The sequence below is a fragment of the Schistocerca piceifrons genome, chromosome 3 (assembly GCF_021461385.2).
Source record: "Schistocerca piceifrons isolate TAMUIC-IGC-003096 chromosome 3, iqSchPice1.1, whole genome shotgun sequence".
NCBI classification, from domain to species: Eukaryota; Metazoa; Arthropoda; class Insecta; order Orthoptera; family Acrididae; genus Schistocerca; species Schistocerca piceifrons.
In genome coordinates, this window is record NC_060140.1 from 571,886,324 (window position 1) to 571,905,167 (window position 18,844).

The 18,844-nt window shown below is 39.3% G+C and overlaps 1 protein-coding gene across 1 annotated transcript in view; it reads right to left on the reverse strand.

The window, feature by feature from the left end:
• LOC124789440 (myosin regulatory light polypeptide 9-like) overlaps positions 1 to 18,844 on the reverse strand; it is a 117,118-nt gene that overhangs the window by 48,685 nt on the left and 49,589 nt on the right. The gene's annotated exons all lie outside the window — the stretch shown is intronic.

The window sequence follows — 18,844 nt, forward strand, 5'->3', positions numbered from 1 at the left end:
GGCATAGAAAACAATACAGTCATTGTCATAGGTGAAAACAGAACAATTTATCTCATGTCCAAAATGGCCTGATCATTGACTTTCGAGCCAAAGGTGGCATCATTTCGAAAACAGCTAAGTTTGTAAACTGTTCACATGCCACTGTGGTTAAAGTATACTGTACATGGCAAAACGGCATTAGCTATCACTGATGCCGAGGCCATGAATGACAAGGTGAACGATGGCTGCGGACATGTATATGGGTGAATAGACATTCCACTGTTGAGCAACTGGCCACAATGAACCAAGGACTACCAACAGTGTCTCCTCAACCCCTTTCTGTGGATGTTGCTGTGTATGGGTCTCCACAGCAGGCACTTGGTTCAGGCACCCATGCTGACTGCTGCTCTTCAGTGATGAAAGCTGGAATTTGCATGCCAATGCCACAACTGGATGTCCACTGAGTAGCAACAGATGAATCACATTTTATGCTCCATTGGACAGATGGCAGTTGGCATGTACAGCATGAAAAGTCTAAGAGTAAACAACCTGCAACAATGATCAGAGGGGTCCAGGCTGGAGGGCATTCCCTGGGCGATCTTGTAATTCTGGTAGGCACAATTAATACAAATATGCTTCTTTTCTTGGGGACCATGTCCAATCTACAAGCAGGTTGTTTTTCCTAGGCACGATGGCATCTACCAGCAGAACAATGCAATGTGTCACACAGCTTGTAGTGTACAAGTGTGGTCCAAAGAGCACCAGATGAGTTTATTGTACTCTCCTAGCCACCAAACTCCTCAGATTTAAACCTGAATCTCTGGGACCACCTCGATCGGGCTGTTCACACTGTGCAACCTCAATCTAGCTCAGCTGACTACGGCACTAGAGTCAGCATGGCTCCACATCACTGTCAGCACTTGCCTCTCTTTCTGCACATCTCACTGCAGACTGCACTGCAAAAGGTGGTTATTCAGACTTTTGATGGGAGTTCACATTGGTGTGACTGGACAGTGTATTACAGATTTCTCATATAATATTGTTATGTTTTTACCTCTAAGCATACATCCTTTTACTTGTCTTACAAATTTTATTACAGACAAATGTATTTTTCTTTTGTCAATCTTAGCTCCTGTGCTGGTTTCGGTTCCATACTTTATTATAGGAGTATCAATTGCTTTATAAAATTACAACTCTGTATTTTTTCCTTATCTTTCCACCAAGTTTTATGTGCATTGTGCTACATATCATTAAAAACTTGTGTAGTTTATTACTGATGTCATTTTCATCTTCTATATGAATTTTATAGCCTGACAGTGGAAAGTGTGTCACCTGTTCTATTGGCTGTTTACTCATTATTATTTTAGAACATACTGGAACTTTCCACTTAAAGACCATGAGTTCAGTATTCTTTCTCTTCTTTTTTATTGAAACTTTTAGAAGACAGTTCTTAGATATATCATTCAGGTGTGGTATTGCAGAATGAAGGTCATTTTCTGTCTGTTGAATTATTTTTGGTTGTCAGAAAAGAGTAAAGGTCTTAATTGTATGTGTCATGGTGTAACTCTGATACCGTGCTTAACTTCACATAACCATTGACATCTGTGTCACATCTGCAAAAAGTAAGTGAAACATTAAACTGTTTGTTTCAATCCTGTGTTCCTGATGGTCCAGTCTTCTCTTTGTTTGTATTTGTCATAATTTCTATGTTATGGTATAAAGCCTCTATAATTTTGTTAAATACATGGGAAACATTCATTTTTCCATGATGTTGGAAAAAGCTTGCTTCTGTTTACTTGACTGAAATCTTTTTCACATATATAAATATATTGTTGTGGTCTTCAGTCTGAAAACTGGTTTGATGCATTTCTCCATGCCAGTCTATCCACGGCAAACCTCTTCATATCAGCATAACTCTTGCAGCATACATCTGCATGAACCTGCTTGCTGTAATCAAGCCTTGGTCTCCCTGCACAATTTTTCTCCCTCATCATTTCCTACCATTATTTTAATTCTGGGTAACTCATCATTGAGGAAAACTATTTGTTGTACAGAACTTTAAACAGCTGGGTAAACTGACAACAGCCTCACAGTATAATTATTCTCTTATAAAGTTTGTTGACAAGAATCACTAATAGTTCTAAAGCAATTGCAACATTCAGAAATATAATATTAAAATGAGAAATTACTTACCCTATCCTTTGCTTAGCCTTGATTTGGTATGTTAGGGGGTGAGGTATTAAAATATAAAAACCTTTCAACATCTACCCAATGTGTAAATAATTTGATATATAATAAAAACAACTTCAAAAACAAATATGCTTGTTTCAAAGGGGGAAAGCGATATTGAAAATTGTGATCTTTTTTTCAGTGTGTTCATGTTTTTCAATGAGAAAATACATTATACTTGTAAAACTTAATTGTTCCACATCATCATTAGATGTTGCAGTTATGATCAATGCAACATGCAAATGTCTAAATTAACTAAACTTCTCCCCTAATTTGATTCAATAACTCTTCATATGTGAATGCCTCTAATGTTCATCATTATTCTGCAACACTACATTTCAAAAAATGGTTCAAATGGCTCTGAGCACTATGGGACTTAACATCTGTGGTCATCAGTCCCCTAGAACTTAGAACTACTTAAACCTAACTAACCTAAGGACATCACACACATCCATGATTGAAGCAGGATTCGAACCTGCAACTGTAGCGGTCGCGCGTTTCCAGACTGAAGCACCTAAAACTGCTCGGTCACACCGGCTGGCCACTACATTTCAAAAACTTCTGTTCTGCCTCATCTGAACTGTTTATCTGTAGTGTTATAAATACACTGGGCTCTTATTTCAGGGTAACACATACATCGTCTGACAGAATAGATTAAATAATAATGAAGAAATAGGCCAAGAATTGTGTTAAGTATAACAGTTTAGATTTATATTCAATATCAAGCCTTAAAATAAAACAAAGGATATGTGATCTGTTGTGTACTTGGGTTAGAGAGCCTCATGTTGTCAGAAGATCTATATATTTTAATAATGGGGCAAAGTGCACAATTCAGCACTACTGCAAGGCTACCATCATTAATATTTCACACTCTGCTTAGTGGACATTGGTTTGTGACCTTAAGTGACTACTTCCTGATCTGGCAAATCTGCAACAGGGTGTTTGACTGTGAACACATCTAAGTACATTTGCTAGGTTTTGTCCTGAGGAGACTATGCTTCTATAGATCTATCAGTTACTTGGCATATTTTCATAGGTCGGGACATATCTGCATTAGAACTGCTCTGCAGCAGTGTGCCTCTTGCAGTTGTCCTTTTCTTACCCACCTAGAGGATGTTGCATGCTGGTGGGATGTGTGTGTGGCAAAGGAAACAATGTGTACTACAGGGCAGTGGCATTGCTGCTGACACAGCTCATTGTTACTGGCATGGTTGTTTACAAGGTCACCCTACCCACAGAGCAGTTGATGGCCCTTTGGGAGGTGGTGTGATCTCCGAAGTAACCGTTTCAGGGGAGCTGAATGCTGTGACAGAGCTGACTTCCTCAATATGTGGTTCCTCACTTTTGCATCTGGAGCAAAGCGAGAGGGGTGGTGGGATGGGGGGGTGGGGTGGGGGAAGACACATCGTAACATGCCTAATTAGGTATATACACATAATTCAGGATATTGGACAGAAAACCTTTTTAGCTATTGGTTTTTCAAATGTCAAACATGCATTATTTAAATTTTTATGACAAATTGGATCTATACAGTTAATAATTACAAATTTTTGAAATACTGTATACTTATAACTTATTTCTACAATTAAAGATACAAATTACATTTTTTCTTGCTAAGATACTGTGAGATTGAATAGTAGCAGTTTTAAGAAGGTAGGCTGTCACAGACTTTTGAAAGCTTTGTAGTTCAGGAAGAGATTTTATATGTCTTGGTAATCTGTTGTAAAGTTTTGTTCCTGCAAGATATACACCTTTTTGGCATAATGTGGTGTTACAATGATTAACATGTATGCCACTGTCTGACCTGGTACTGTAATCATGGACACTTCTGTTTTGAGGGAAAAGGTTTTCTTTTCTCAGTATGCTTTTTTTGACATGCATGACTACTTCCAGTATATAAATGCAGTGAAGGGTAGGATCTTAAGGTCTTTAAAGAAAGGTTTGCATGGTTTTCTGGTACTCACTCGTTTCACTATTCTTATAATTGCCTTTTGTTTCCTGAAAACTGTTATGGTTTACATTTCCACAGAAAATGATACCGTACTTCAGTATTCACGAGCAAAGTATACAGCCCTAACTGTTTCTGCACTAGTATTGTTGCAGAGAATTCTTACTATATAGCTCATTTTCGCTAGTTTTGAATTTATGGATGTAATATGAGTGCTCCATTTAAGATTTTCTTGGATATGAATCACAAGAAATTTAGTTTCATTGACAGCAGAAATGTTTTGGTTATCTGTACATATTACAGGTTGTGCTGAATTTTTATTTTGATCAATGTGGAAATTCATGAGTACCGTTTTTTGAGGATTAGCTATTAGCCTATTTCTGGTGAACCATTCAGACACTCCTTTTGTAATATCTTTTGCAGATGCAGTAAGATTTTCTTCTTTATTCCCTTCAATCAATAAACTGGTGTCATCTGCAAACAGTACTGGTTCAGAATCCCTAACGTGTGATGGGAAATCATTAATGTAGACCAAAAAATTAAAGGAGCCTAAAATGGAGCCCTGTGGAACATCATGACTTAGTCCACATGGTTCTGAAAGATATACCTGGAGTTCATTTCCTTCCATTTCTTAATTTCAGTTACCTGAGAGTGATATTCCAAATATGATTTAATCCATTGATTTGGCACACCTCTTACACCATACCATTCAAGCTTCCTCAGGAGTATGGAATGCTCAATCACATCAAAAGCTTTTGTTAGGTCCTAAGAATAAACGTGAGATATTTCTGTGGTTGTCCACTGCATTTAAGACATGGTACCGTACTTTGGTATTGAATGTACATGAGCAAAGTATACAGCCCTAACTTCAGCTATCAAGATATTAGCAGTAAATTTTCAGAGTGTTTGGAATAAATTTCCTGAATTTACTGCCCTCCAGGAAGCGTGTGGTGTGCAAATTATTTTCAGGACTGAGACCTGGCTGAACCCTGAGATAGGAAGTTCTGAAATATTTAGTGAGGGTTGGAACGTGTATCGGAAAGACAGATTAGACAACGTAGGAAGTGGTGTCTTCATTGCAGTTGACAAAAATATTGTGTCTACTGAGGTCGAAGTAGAGTGTGATTGTGAAGTTATCTGGACATGTTTAACAGGGCTAGAGGAAATAAAGTTAATTGTGGGGTGTTGTTACTGGCCACCAGGTTCCACCGTGACAGTTCTAGAATCATTCAAAGGGAGTCTATATTCTGTATCGCAGAAGTACCCGGATCATGCTGTATTAGTCAGATGCGACTTCAACCTACGTAGTATAGACTGGGATGTCTATGGATTCATTACAGGTGATACAGACAAGCTGTCATGTGAATTACTTTTGAACACATATTGAGCAGCTAAATCGACAGCCAACACGTAATGGAAATATTTTAGATCTGGTAGCATGAACAGACCAGACCTCATCGACGGTGTCACTGCTGAGACAGGGATTAGTGATCATAATTTTGTCATTATGACTTTGGTTATGAAAGTTAAGAAGTTGGTCAAGAAGGCTAGGAGAGTATTCTTACTAGAAAGAGCAGATAAGCAGTTGTTAGCATCCCACTTATTAAATGAATCGACTTCTGGTACGATGGACATGGAAGAATTATGGGCAAATTTTAAACACATTGTAAATCACGCATTGGACAAGTATGTGCTGAAAAAGTGGGTTATGGATGGAAAAGACTCACCGTGGTTTAGCAGCGCAATTTGGAGAATGCTCAGGAAGCAAAGGCTGTTGCACTCATGGTACAAGAAAGATCGGGAGAATGAGGATAGGCAAAAGTTAGTAGAGATTCATGCTGCTGTAAATAGAGCGATGCTTGAAGCATTCAACCACTACCACTGTCATACCTTAGCAAAAGATCTTGCTGAAAACCCAAGGAAATTCTGGTCTTATGTAAAATCGGTAAGCGGGTCGAAGGCTTCCATCCAGTCACTCACTGATCAGTGCAACGGAAGACAGCAAAACAAAAGCTGAAATTTTAAATTTAGCATTTGAGAAATCTTTCATGCAGGAGGATCGTACAAACATACCACCGTTTGAGTCTCGTACAGATTCCCGTATGGAGGACATAGTGATAGACATCCCTCAGGTTGTGAAGCAGCTGAATGGGTTGAAAATAAATAAATCGCCAGGTCCTGATGGGATTCCAATTCGGTTTTACAGAGGGTACTCTACTGCATTGGCTCCTTACTTAGCTTGCATTTATCGTGAATCTCTTGCCCAACGTAAAGTCCCGAGTAACTGAAAAAAAGCGCAGGTGATGCCTGTATATAAGAAGGGTAGAAGGACGGATTCTCAAAATTACAGACCAATATCTTTAACATCAGTTTGTTGCAGGATTCTTGAACGTATTCTCAGTTCAAATATAATGAATTTCCTTGAGACAGAGAAGTTGCTGTCCATGCATCAGCACAGCTTTAGTAAGCATTGCTTTTGCGAAACGCAACTCGCCCTTTTTTCACATGATATCTTGCAAACCATGGATGAAGGGTATCAGACGGATGCCATATTCCTTGACCTCCAGAAAGCATTTGACTCGGTGCCCCACTGCAGACTCCTAACTAAGGTACAAGCATATGGGATTGGTTCCCAAGTATGTGAGTGGCTTGAAGACTTCTTAAGTAATAGAACCCAGTACGTTGTCCTCGTTGGTGAGCGTTCATCGGAGGCGAGGGTATCATCTGGAGTGCCCCAGGGAAGTGTGGTAGGTCTGCTGTTGTTTTTTATCTACATAAATGACCTTTTGGATAGGGTGGATAGCAATGTGTGGCTGTTTGCTGATGATGCTGTGGTGTACGGGAAGGTGTCGTCGTTGAGTGACTGTAGGAGGATACAAGATGACTTGGACAGGATTTGTGATTGGTGTAAGGAATGGCAGCTAACTCTAAATACAGATAAATGTAAATTAATGCAGATGAATAGGAAAAAGACTCCTGTAATGTTTGAATACTCCATTAGTAGGGTAGCGCTTGACAAAGTCACGTCGATTAAATATTTGGGTGTAACATTGCAGAGCGATATGAAGTGGGACAAGCATGTAATGGCAGTTGTGGGAAAGGCAGATAGTTGTCTACGGTTCATTGGTAGAATTTTGGAAAGATGTGGTTCATCTGTAAAGGAGACCACTTATAAAACACTAATAACACCTATTCTTGAGTACTGCTCGAGCGTTTGGGATCCCTATCAGGTTGGATTGAGGGAGGACATAGGAGCAATCCAGAGGTGGGCTGCTAGATTTGTTGCTGGTAGGTTTGATCATCACACGAGTGTTACGGAAATGCTTGAGGAACTCGGGTGGGAGTCTCTGGAGGAAAGGAGGCGTTCTTTTCATGAATCGCTACTGAGGAAATTTAGAGAACCAGCATTTGAGGCTGACTGCAGTAGAATTTTACTGCCGCCAACTTACACTTTACGGAAAGACCACAAAGATGAGATAAGAGAGATTAGGACTCGTACAGAGGCATATAGGCAGTCATTTTTCCCTCATTCTGTTTGGGAGTGGAACAGGGAGAGAAGATGCTAGTTGTGGTATGAGGTACCCTCCGCTACGCACCGTATGGTGGATTGCGGAGTATGTACGTAGATGTAGATGTAGATGGTTTATCAGATTGAAAGTGGCCATTTTGATTGATCACTGTGGTCTGAAGCCATGTTGACATCCAGAAATAATATTATTCTTATTGAAAAATGTAATTAGTTTTGAACGGAACACTTTTTCAATAATTTTCGAAAACCCTGACAATGGAGACACAGACCTATAGTTAGTTACCCATACATTGATGATCACCTTTTTTGTATAGGGGTATTACTTTTGCCATTTTCAGTTGCTGAGGGAAGACAACACATGATATGGATGATTTGCATATGTCCAATAAAGGCGAAAGTATTTGTCTTGCTGTTATTTTTATAATATAATCTGGAATATCATCAATACCAGTTGAATACTTACTCTTCAGTCAATTAATGGTATTTAGGAACTCTGTTGGGCTTACTGGACAGAGGAACATGGATATATTATTTATTTCGATAGATGAAAGTTCTTTCCATGTTATATTAGATGGATTTCCAAATTTTCCAAATTTTTCCTTCACTAATTTTCCAGCAACTATTGCATAATAAGAGTTGAAACTGTTTGGAACTGCCCTAGGGTCAGTGACATTCTTGCCATCATGTGATATCACAATATTTTTGTGAGTTGCCTTCTTCCCCGTAAGATCCTGCACAGCTTTACACATGGACTTAGTTTTATTGGATGACTTCATAATATATTTGTCATTTTCCTTAATTTTTTCCTCTTTTATGACCTGTTTCAAAACTAACTTGTATTTTTTGAAATAAGTAATAAATTCTGGACTGCTGTGAATTTTTGACTGCAGAAAAAGTTCCCACTTCCTTTTACAAGATACTCTAATACCTGATGTAATCCAGTTTTTGAATCTATCTGTGCTTTTGGAAATCACTTTTCTTTGTGGAAAAGCTATGTGAAAGTTATGGTTGAAAATGTTCAAAAAATTTTCCATCTTTTTGTTTGTAATAGAGGTATCATATACTTCTTTCCAAGATTTGCTAGACGACACTAAGTATAATGTCTGAGAGAAGTTGTAGGAATTTCAGTTCTAGTAATGGTACAGTTTAAAACTGCCCATTCAGTACACTAGCTCTGGAGTAAGCACGTCTGTGGCACTTGTCACATGGTCATGATTAAGACTGTTGCAGCATGATGTGGAACAATATCAAAATGTGAAACAAGTTCTCGATATCTTTACCATAAAAAAGCAAGAGAGTTGCCTAAATAATTGCTCTCACTAGCTGAATAGAAAAGACCTTTGGGCAGATGGTCAACTTTCACCTTGTCTGAACCTTACAATTGAAATAGATCCATAGTCACTTTCAGTGATGATTAGGGGGAAATCATTCACTATTGGTAACATGACTACATGGGAGGCAGCTAAGCAGTAGGCTCTTACTGGTAGAAATCATCTCGTATGGGTTTTCTTTGATACTGTAAAGGCTTACAACACAACTTGGAATTTCTGATACTGGCTTTCAATACAGAGAGACAGGTGCACCATTTAAATTTACAGAAAGAGGTTTCTTGGACTAATTTTTTTCTGAAAAGCTTAAATGGCTTCCCCACTTGAAGAACTGGATAGCAGTGTCTCTCAAATTGCTTAACATTTCAATGTTTGATGGACATATGACTTGCGCAGCAAGAAGAACCTACTTTCCCCAGTTATAACAAAAATTTGAGTTATGGCTTTGCTATGGCTATGCACCATATCATCATATTAGAAATATTAGATGCAAATACTAACAAAGAGATAGAGGGGCTGGCCCGTACTTACCTGAGCTCAGTACAGCCAATAGATTCTCACATCTTTTCATTCTACATAGTTGTGTTTATCTTTATACTATATACCTCTTTACAGTAGAATATCTTTGGCTTCCCTCTGACAACCATGCCTCCATCCTTGCTACCCTCCCTGTTTACCTTTCCTTTTTGCTTCATAACCTGGATTGTAAGTAACTGAATCCACTTTCCCTTCTTCCCTTCTTTCCCCTCTCTCCTCCCTGATGAAGGAACAAAGTTCCGAAAGCTAGGGAGTTTTCGCACGCTACATAAGCGAGCGCGCCCTCGCGCTACGCTCAGTCTGTGTCTTGCTGCTGCACAGGCAACTGCATTGAATGCCGCCAGCATGCCCTACAGGAGATATTGACCTCATCATCGCACAACAGTTTACAAAAATATAGAAAATATCGAACTAACAACAACAACAGGCGACAAGAAGAATCACATCCCAGTGAAGAGTGTCGCCGCCAACCCGTTCGTCGATGGACCATGTGTGTTCCTTGGATGTACTCTTAATTTTAGTTTGGACATAAACGATACCTTCTCTCATGGTAATGGATGGTTGACAGTTGCCATAGTAAGAGGAGGTACCGGAGTTCCAAGTGTACCTGGACTCGAAAGTTTTAATGATAGAGATGTAATTTCGTTTCGCACTTACCATATGTTTGAAATTGCTAATAAAGACTTTGGTAAATCTGCTTATGACTCTACATCCCCACTTGTATTGTATACACATAATAAAAGAAAACTTAATCCTAATGAATCGGTATTTATTTGGATAAAAGGTAATGGAGTATGTGAATATGTGAAATTTGTTGGTGATTGTTTCTGTTCTGTTTTGTGTATCTATCAGCTGTACTGAACTGAGGTAAGTACTGGCCAGTCCCTCTATCTCTTTGTTAGTATTTGTTTCACATCTTTATATGAGATTTTCCATTAATCATTTAAATATTAGATGCAGTCTGCCATGAATGTATATTAAGCTGTTCACCTCAGTGCTTAAAAGCAACCTCATTCTCAGCCCCTTTATTGTCTGCCCCTGGTAGCTGAGTGATCAACATGAAAGAATGTCAATTCTAAGGCCCCCGGTTCGATTCCCAGCTGGGTCAGAGATTTTCTCCACTCAGGGGCTGGGTGTTGTGTTCTCATCATGACTTCATCCCTATCGAGGTGCAAGTCACTGAAGTGGTGTCAAATCGAAAGATTTGCACCTGGCAAATGGTCTACCCGATGGGAGGCCCTAGTCACATGACATTTCATTTCAGCCCCTTTATAGAGGCTGATGAGCAACTTTTGTACTTGAGGCAGTTACTCTTAATGGTGCAACAAATACATACAAGATATAGTCATGTACAAAATGGCTAAGCAGGGATGGCTAGAGGACAAATGTAAGGATGTAGAGGCTTATCTCACTATGGCTAAGACAGATACTGCCTACAGGAAAATTAAAGAGACCTTTGGAGAAAAGAGAACCACTTGTATGAATATCAAGAGCTCAGATGGAAACCCAGTTCTAAGCAAAGAAGGGAAAGCAGAAAGGTGGAAGGAGTATATAGAGGGTCTATACAAGGGCGATGTACGTGAGGACAATATTATGGAAATGGAAGAGAATGTAGATGAAATGGGAGATATGATACTGCAAGAAGAGTTTGACAGAGCACTGGAAGACGTGAGTCGAAACAAGGCCCTGGGAGTAGACAACATTCCATTAGAACTACTGATGGCCTTGGGAGAGCCAGTCCTGACAAAACTCTACCATCTGGTGAGCAAGATGTACGAGACAGGCAAAAAAACCCTCAGACTTCAAGAAGAATATAATAATTCCAATCCCAAAGAAAGCAGGTGTTGACAGATGTGAAAATTACCGAACTATCAGTTTAATAAGTCACAGCTGCAAAATACTAATGAGAATTCTTTGCAGACGAATGGAAAAACTGGTAGAAGCTGACCTCGGCGAAGATCAGTTTGGATTCCGCAGAAATGTTGGAACACGTGAGGCAATACTGACCCTATGACTTATCTTAGAAAATAGATTAAGGAAAGGCAAACCTACATTTCTAGCATTTGTAGACTTAGAGAAAGCTTTTGACAATGTTGACTGGAATACTCTCTTTCAGATTCTAAAGGTGGCAGGGGTAAAATACAGGGAGCAAAAGGCTATTTACAATTTGAACAAAAACCAGATGGCAGTTATAAGAGTCGAGGGACATGAAAAGGAAGCAGTGGTTGGAAAGGGAGTGAGACAGGGTTGTAGCCTCTCCCCAATGTTATTCAATCTGTATATTGAGCAAGCAGTAAAGGAAACAAAAGAAATATTCGGAGTAGGTATTAAAATCCATGGAGAAGAAATAAAAACTTTGAGGTTCGCCGATGACATTGTAATTCTGTCAGAGACAGCAAAGGACTTGGAAGAGCAGTTGAACGGAATGGACAGTGTCTTGAAAGGAGGATATAAGATGAACATCAACAAAAGCAAAACAAGGATAATGGATCGTAGTCGAATTAAGTCGGGTGATGCTGACGGAATTAGATTAGGAAATGAGACACTTAAAGTAGTAAAGGAGTTTTGCTATTTGGGGAGCAAAATAACTGATGGTGGTTGAAGTAGAGAGGATATAAAATGTAAACTGGCAATGGCAAAAGAAAGCGTTTTCTGAAGAAGAGAAATATGTTAACATTGAGTGTAGATTTAAGTGTCAGGAAGTCGTTTCTGAAAGTATTTGTATGGAGTGTAGCCATGTATGGAAGCGAAACATGGACAATAAGTAGTTTGGACAAGAAGAGAATAGAAGCTTTCAAAATGTGGTGCTACAGAAGAATGCTGAAGATTAGATGGGTAGATCACATAACTAATGAGGAGGTACTGAACAGAATTGGGGAGAAGAGGAGTTTGTGGCACAACTTGACGAGAAGAAGGGATTGGTTGGTAGAACATGTTCTGAGGCATCAAGGGATCACAAATTTAGTATTGGAGGGCAGCGTGGATGATAAAAATTGTTGAGGGAGACCAAGAGATGAAAACACTAAGCAGATTCAGAAGGATGTAGGTTGCAGTAGGTACTGGGAGATGAAGAAACTTGCTCAGGATAGGGTAGCATGGAGAGCTGCATCAAACCAGTCTCAGGACTGAAGATCACAACAGCAACAACATAGTCATGTCCCATTCCACTTGTATACCATACCATTTCTCACACCTCTTTCTAACAGCCTTTTAACAACACAACATTTAATGAGCAACAAGTCCACTTAGGGTATGTGCAAAGTATATATATATATTTTTTTCCAAATATCAAATATTGATGATATACCTTGGCCCCTTATTTAAGACTTGACTCTATTAAGAACAGAATGCACTTGAAATGTTATTTCCAACTTGATTCCTTACAATATTATAGATCAGGACAATGTTTTTATCATAATGTATACTGATGATTCAAAACATCAGACACCATTGACTGTACTATAGACCTTCCTCATTATGTCTTCAGGACATGAACAAATTTCTCATCTGCTTTGAATCCCTTCCTTTAGTACCCTACATGCATTAAAGTTAATGTAACCAGTGGAATAGTGGCCAAAAACACAAAACTCCCTTTTTACCATACAGAAAAGATGCTGAGTTGCATTTTGGCACAGCAAAAAGATTCTCACAGCTACAGCTTTTGGCCATTAAGGCCTTTGTCAATAATAGACAGGGATATGCACACTCACACGCACACACTTACGCAAACGAAACTCACACACACGACTTCAGACTCAGGCAACTGAAACCTGAGACTGCAGTCATGTGTGTGTGTGTGTGTGTGTGTGTGTGTGTGTGTGTGTGCAAGTGCACGCACACCTGTGCGCGTATGTCTATCTATTGTTGACGAAGGCCTTAATGGCCGAAAGCTATAATTGTGAGAGTCTTTATGTTGTGCCTATCTGCCCCCCCCCATGAACCATGGACCTTGCCGCTGGTGGGAAGACTTGCATGCCTCAGCGATACAGATGGCCGTACCGTAGGTGCAACCACAACAGAGGGGTATCTGTTGAGAGGCCAGACAAATGTGTGGTTCCTGAAGAGGGGCAGCAGCCTTTTCAGGAGTTGCAGGGGCAACAGTCTGGCTAATTGACTGATCTGGCCTTGTAACAATAACCAAAACGGCATTGCTGTGCTGGTACTGCGAACGGCTGAAAGCAAGGGGAAACTACAGCCGTAATTTTTCCTGAGGGCATGTAGCTTTACTGTATGGTTAAATGATGATGGCATCCTCTTGGGTAAAATATTCCGGAGGTAAAATAGTCTCCCATTCGGGCCTCCGAGCGGGGACTACTCAAGAGGACATTGTTATCAGGAGAAAGAAAACTGGCGTTCTACGGATCGGAGCATGGAATGTCAGATCTCTTAATCGGACAGGTAGGTTAGAAAATCTAAAAAGGGAAATGGATAGGTTAAAGTTAGATATAGTGGGAATTAGTGAAGTTCGGTGGCAGGAGGAACAAGACTTTCAGTCAGGCGAATACAGGGTTATAAATACAAAATCAAATAGGGGTAATAGAAGTGCAGGGTAAGCTACTACAAACAGCACAGTGAACGCATTATTGTGGCCAAGATAGCCATAAAGCCCATGCCTACTACAGTAGTACAAGTTTATATGCCGACTAGCTCTGCAGATGACGAAGAAATTGAAGAAATGTATGATGAGATAAAAGAAATTATTCAGATAGTGAAGGGAGATGAAAATTTAACAGTCATGGGTGACTGGAATTCGAGTGTAGGAAGAGGGAGAGAAGGAAACATAGTAGGTGAATATGGATTGGGCATAAGAAATGAAAGAGGAAGCCACCTGGTAGAATTTTGCACAGAGCACAACTTAATCATAGCCAACACTTGGTTCAAGAATCATAAAAGAAGGTTGTATACATGGAAGAATCCTGGAGATACTAAAAGGTATCAGATAGATTATATAATGGTAAAACAGAGATTTAGGAACCAGGTTTTAAATTGTAAGAAATTTCCAGGGGCAGATGTGGACTCTGACCACAATCTGCTGGTTATGAACTGCAGATTAAAATTGAAGAGACTGCAAAAAGGTGGGAATTTAAGGAGATGGGACCTGGATAAACTGACTAAACCAGAGGTTGTACAGAGTTTCAGGGAGAGCATAAGGGAACAATTGACAGCAGTGGGGGAAAGAAGTACAGTAGAAGAAGAATGGGTAGCTCTGAGGGATGAAGTAGTGAAGGGAGCAGAGGATCAAGTAGGTAAAAAGATGAGGGCTAGTAGAAATCCTTGGGTAACAGAGGAAATATTGAATTTAATTGATGAAAGGAGGAGACATAAAAACACAGTAAATGAAGCAGGCAAAAAGGAATACAAACGTCTCAAAAATGAGATCGACAGGAAGTGCAAAATGGCTAAGCAGGGATGGCTAGAGGACAAATGTAAGGATGTAGAGGCATATCTCACTAGGGGTAAGATAGATACTGCCTACAGGAAAATTAAAAAGACCTTTGGAGAAAAGAGAGTCACTTGTATGAATATCAAGAGCTCAGATTGAAACCCAGTCCTAACCAAAGAAGGGAAAGCAGAAAGGTGGAAGGAGTATATAGAGGGTCTATACAAGGGCGATGTACTTGAGGACAATATTATAGAAATGGAAGAGAATGTAGATGAAGATGAAATGGGAGATACAATACTGCGAGAAGAGTTTGACAGAGCACTGAAAGACCTGAGCCGAAACAAAGCCCCGGGAGTAAACATTCCATTAGAAGTACTGACGGCCTTGGGAGAGCCAGTCCTGACAAAACTCTACCATCTGGTGAGCAAGATATATGAGACAGGCGAAGTACCCTTGGACTTCAGGAAGAATATAATAATTCCAATCCCAAAGAAAGCAGGTGTTGACAGATGTGAAAATTACCGAACTATCAGTTTAATAAGTCACAGCTGCGAAATACTAATGAGAATTCTTTACAGACGAATGGAAAAACTGGTAGAAGCCCACTTTGGGGAAGTTCAGTTTGGATTCCGTAGAAATATTGGAACACGCGAGGCAATACTGACCTTACGACTTATCTTAGAAGAAAGCTTAAGGAAAGGCAAACCTACGTTTCTAGCATTTTTAGACTTAGAGAAAGCTTTTGACAATGTTTACTGGAACACTCTCTTTCAAATTCTGAAGGTGGCAGGGGTAAAATACAGGGAGCGAAAGGCTATTTACAATTTGTACAGAAACCAGATGGCAGTTATAAGAGTCGAGGGACATGAAAAGGAAGCAGTGGTTGGGAAAGGAGTGAGACAGGGTTGTAGCCTCTCCCCAATGTTATTCAACCTGTATGTTGAGCAAGAAGTGAAGGAAACAAAAGAAAAATTTGGAGTAGGTATTAAAATCCATGGAGAAGAAATAAAAACTTTGAGGTTCACCAATGACATTGTAATTCTGTCAGAGACAGCAAAGGACTTGGAAGAGCAGTTGAACGGAATGGACAGTGTCTTGAAAGGAGGATATAAGATGAACATCAACAAAGGCAAAATGAGGATAATGGAATGTAGTCGAATTAAGTCGGGTGATGTTGAGGGTATTAGATTAGGAAATGAGACGCTTAAAGTAGTAAAGGAGTTTTGCTATTTGGGGAGCAAAATAACTGATGATGGTCAAAGTAAAGAAGATATAAAATGTAGACTGGCAATGGCAAGGAAAGCGTTTCTGAAGAAGAGAAATTTGTTTACAACGAGTGTAGATTTAAGTGTCATGGAGTCGTTTCTGAAAGTATTTGTATGGAGTGTAGCCATGTATGGAAGTGAAACATGGACAATGAATAGCTTGGACAGGAAGAGAATCAAAGCTTTCAAAATGTGGTGCTACAGAAGAATGCTGAAGATTAGATGGGTAGATCACATAACTAATGAGGAGGTATTGAACAGAATTGGGGAGAAGAGGATTTTGTGGCACTACTTGACGAGAAGAAGGGACCGGTTGGTAGGACATGTTCTGAGGCATCAAGGGATCACAAATTTAGTATTGGAGGGCAGCGTGGAGGGTAAAAATTGTAGAGGGAGACCAAGAGATGAATACACTAAGCAGATTCAGAAGGATGTAGGTTGCAGTAGGTACTGGGAGATGAAGAAACTTGCTCAGGGTAGGGTAGCATGGAGAGCTGCATCAAACCAGTCTCAGGACTGAAGACACAACAACATCTGCAACTCAGCATCTCCGCTATAAGGTGAGTAGCATCTTTCCTTCTCATAATATTGTTAAATTCCATACTGGATTTTCCATTGTTTGAAAACTCCCTTTTTCTCTTACAAGATGAGATATGCATATAATTTGACTGGGAACTGGAATATGTGGGAATTCCAGCAAATGAACATGCAGATATAGCAGCCATGGAGGCCAGCACAGAAAACAGTGGACACAATGTGTCATTCGCATACAGGTTGTCAGTTCACTGTTCAGTTGAAGAACCATGCAGTTGTTAGACAAGGTATGGTTGATGGTGAACAACAATAAGTGAAACCAAGTATCCAGCCATGGAATACCTCACACAGGTCACTCCAGTGAGATGAAGTACCCTTGAAATGTCTCCTTATAATGCATAATCCAGTAATCCATTCGTTCATGCTGCAGTGGGAAGAATACACAAAGTGAGATCCTGTGGCACCATATACACATTTTAAGACTGTATTTTGTACATTGACAAGATGGCAGAAGTGAACCTTAGTGAGGACTAGCTCTCTATTTTATTTGGTGGTTAAATTTTTTTATGTTGTCTAGACTCCATTTTAAGCTTTTGGGTTGGATGTTTCAGTATCTTGTAAACTGTCTGCATCATCCCTTTTTACTTTGGTGATCAGCCAGCTATGTTTCCATGCTATATTATTTTAGGTTCTTCTCGGTCCACTTTCTCATATTTACTACAAGTTTTAGAAGTGACAGATGCTATGTAAATATGTATGTGTGTGTGTGTGTGTGTGTGTGTGTGTGTGTGTGTGTGTGTGTGTGTGTGTGAGAGAGAGAGAGAGAGAGAGAGAGAGAGAGTAAGAGAGAGAGAATACCGTCCCTTTTTGTATCGTGTCTTTTGAATGCTATAAATACATTCAGCAACATTATGTCAAACACAAACTGCACACCTACAATAATGTATATGCATAGTGAGAGAACTATGCATAGTGAGAGAACCAGGCAATCTGTGGACAGTGACAGCATTGTTCCATGAACTTATGATTTCACAAAAAGGAAATGGTAAGGAACTAAACTTGAGGGAGAATGGTAGTGAGTACTTTTTATGTAACAACTAGTGTTGTTTTAGTTGCCATTAAAGGATTTGAATGTAAAGCTACATCCTTATGTGAACAACATTTCAGTTGTGATTGATGTCACAGGATAGGTAAAGTATATAACTATTACTGGAGAATATAATTATAATTTCAAGGTACATTTCTGATTATTATTCCAGTAATATTTTACCATGCTCTCACCATGTTATTAATGACAGTTTGTGGACCTTAGGTACAGATGTACGATGGATGGCTAGTAGAAACCTGCATCACGGTCATTGCCATGTTTGGGGAAGTTATTATTTCACTGATTTTCGATTTCCATGCAATATGACAGCTACCAACCACTCTCCACTTACAGCTCTACACTAGCACACATGCAGTCTCCCTGCACCTATAAATGTGAGCATGATTCAACGAACAAATTTTCTAGGTTAAAGAAATAATATCATTTGTCTGTCATTTCAGATAATTTGCCGAAAATGACCTGGATTTACTTAAAATATGTCAATAAGAGCTATTGAACTTTTGCAAGCATACATAAAGAAATACTGTTTTTTGTGTGCAGATACTTTAAATTGGAAAATCAATGTATAATATATACTGTATAAGACAGAGTCACAAATAGTGAATGATAAAATTAATACATAAAGAGGTAAGTGAGAAGGATGTTTATAATTATAGTCCAACATAATTAATTCCAATATTTAATTATATAGACTAATGGGAAAAAATTGCAACACCTAGAAGGCGTTGTGCAACATAAACAAAAGTTGGTAGGTGTGCTTCTGTATCTGAAAGATGGTATCTATTCATGCCAGTTGCATAAGAGTGGAGCCAGTAGCGTCACTATGAGGAAGCAAATCAGGTTTGCTTTAAATACACACTGTAATGGTCATGAGTGTTAGTTACCTCTCAGATTGGATGTGGCCAATTGATGTTAGTCACGAATGTCTGTAACGCAACAAAGACACACCTCAATGAGGTTGAATGAGAACATGTAGGGTGATACGAGAAGCTGGATGTTCCTTC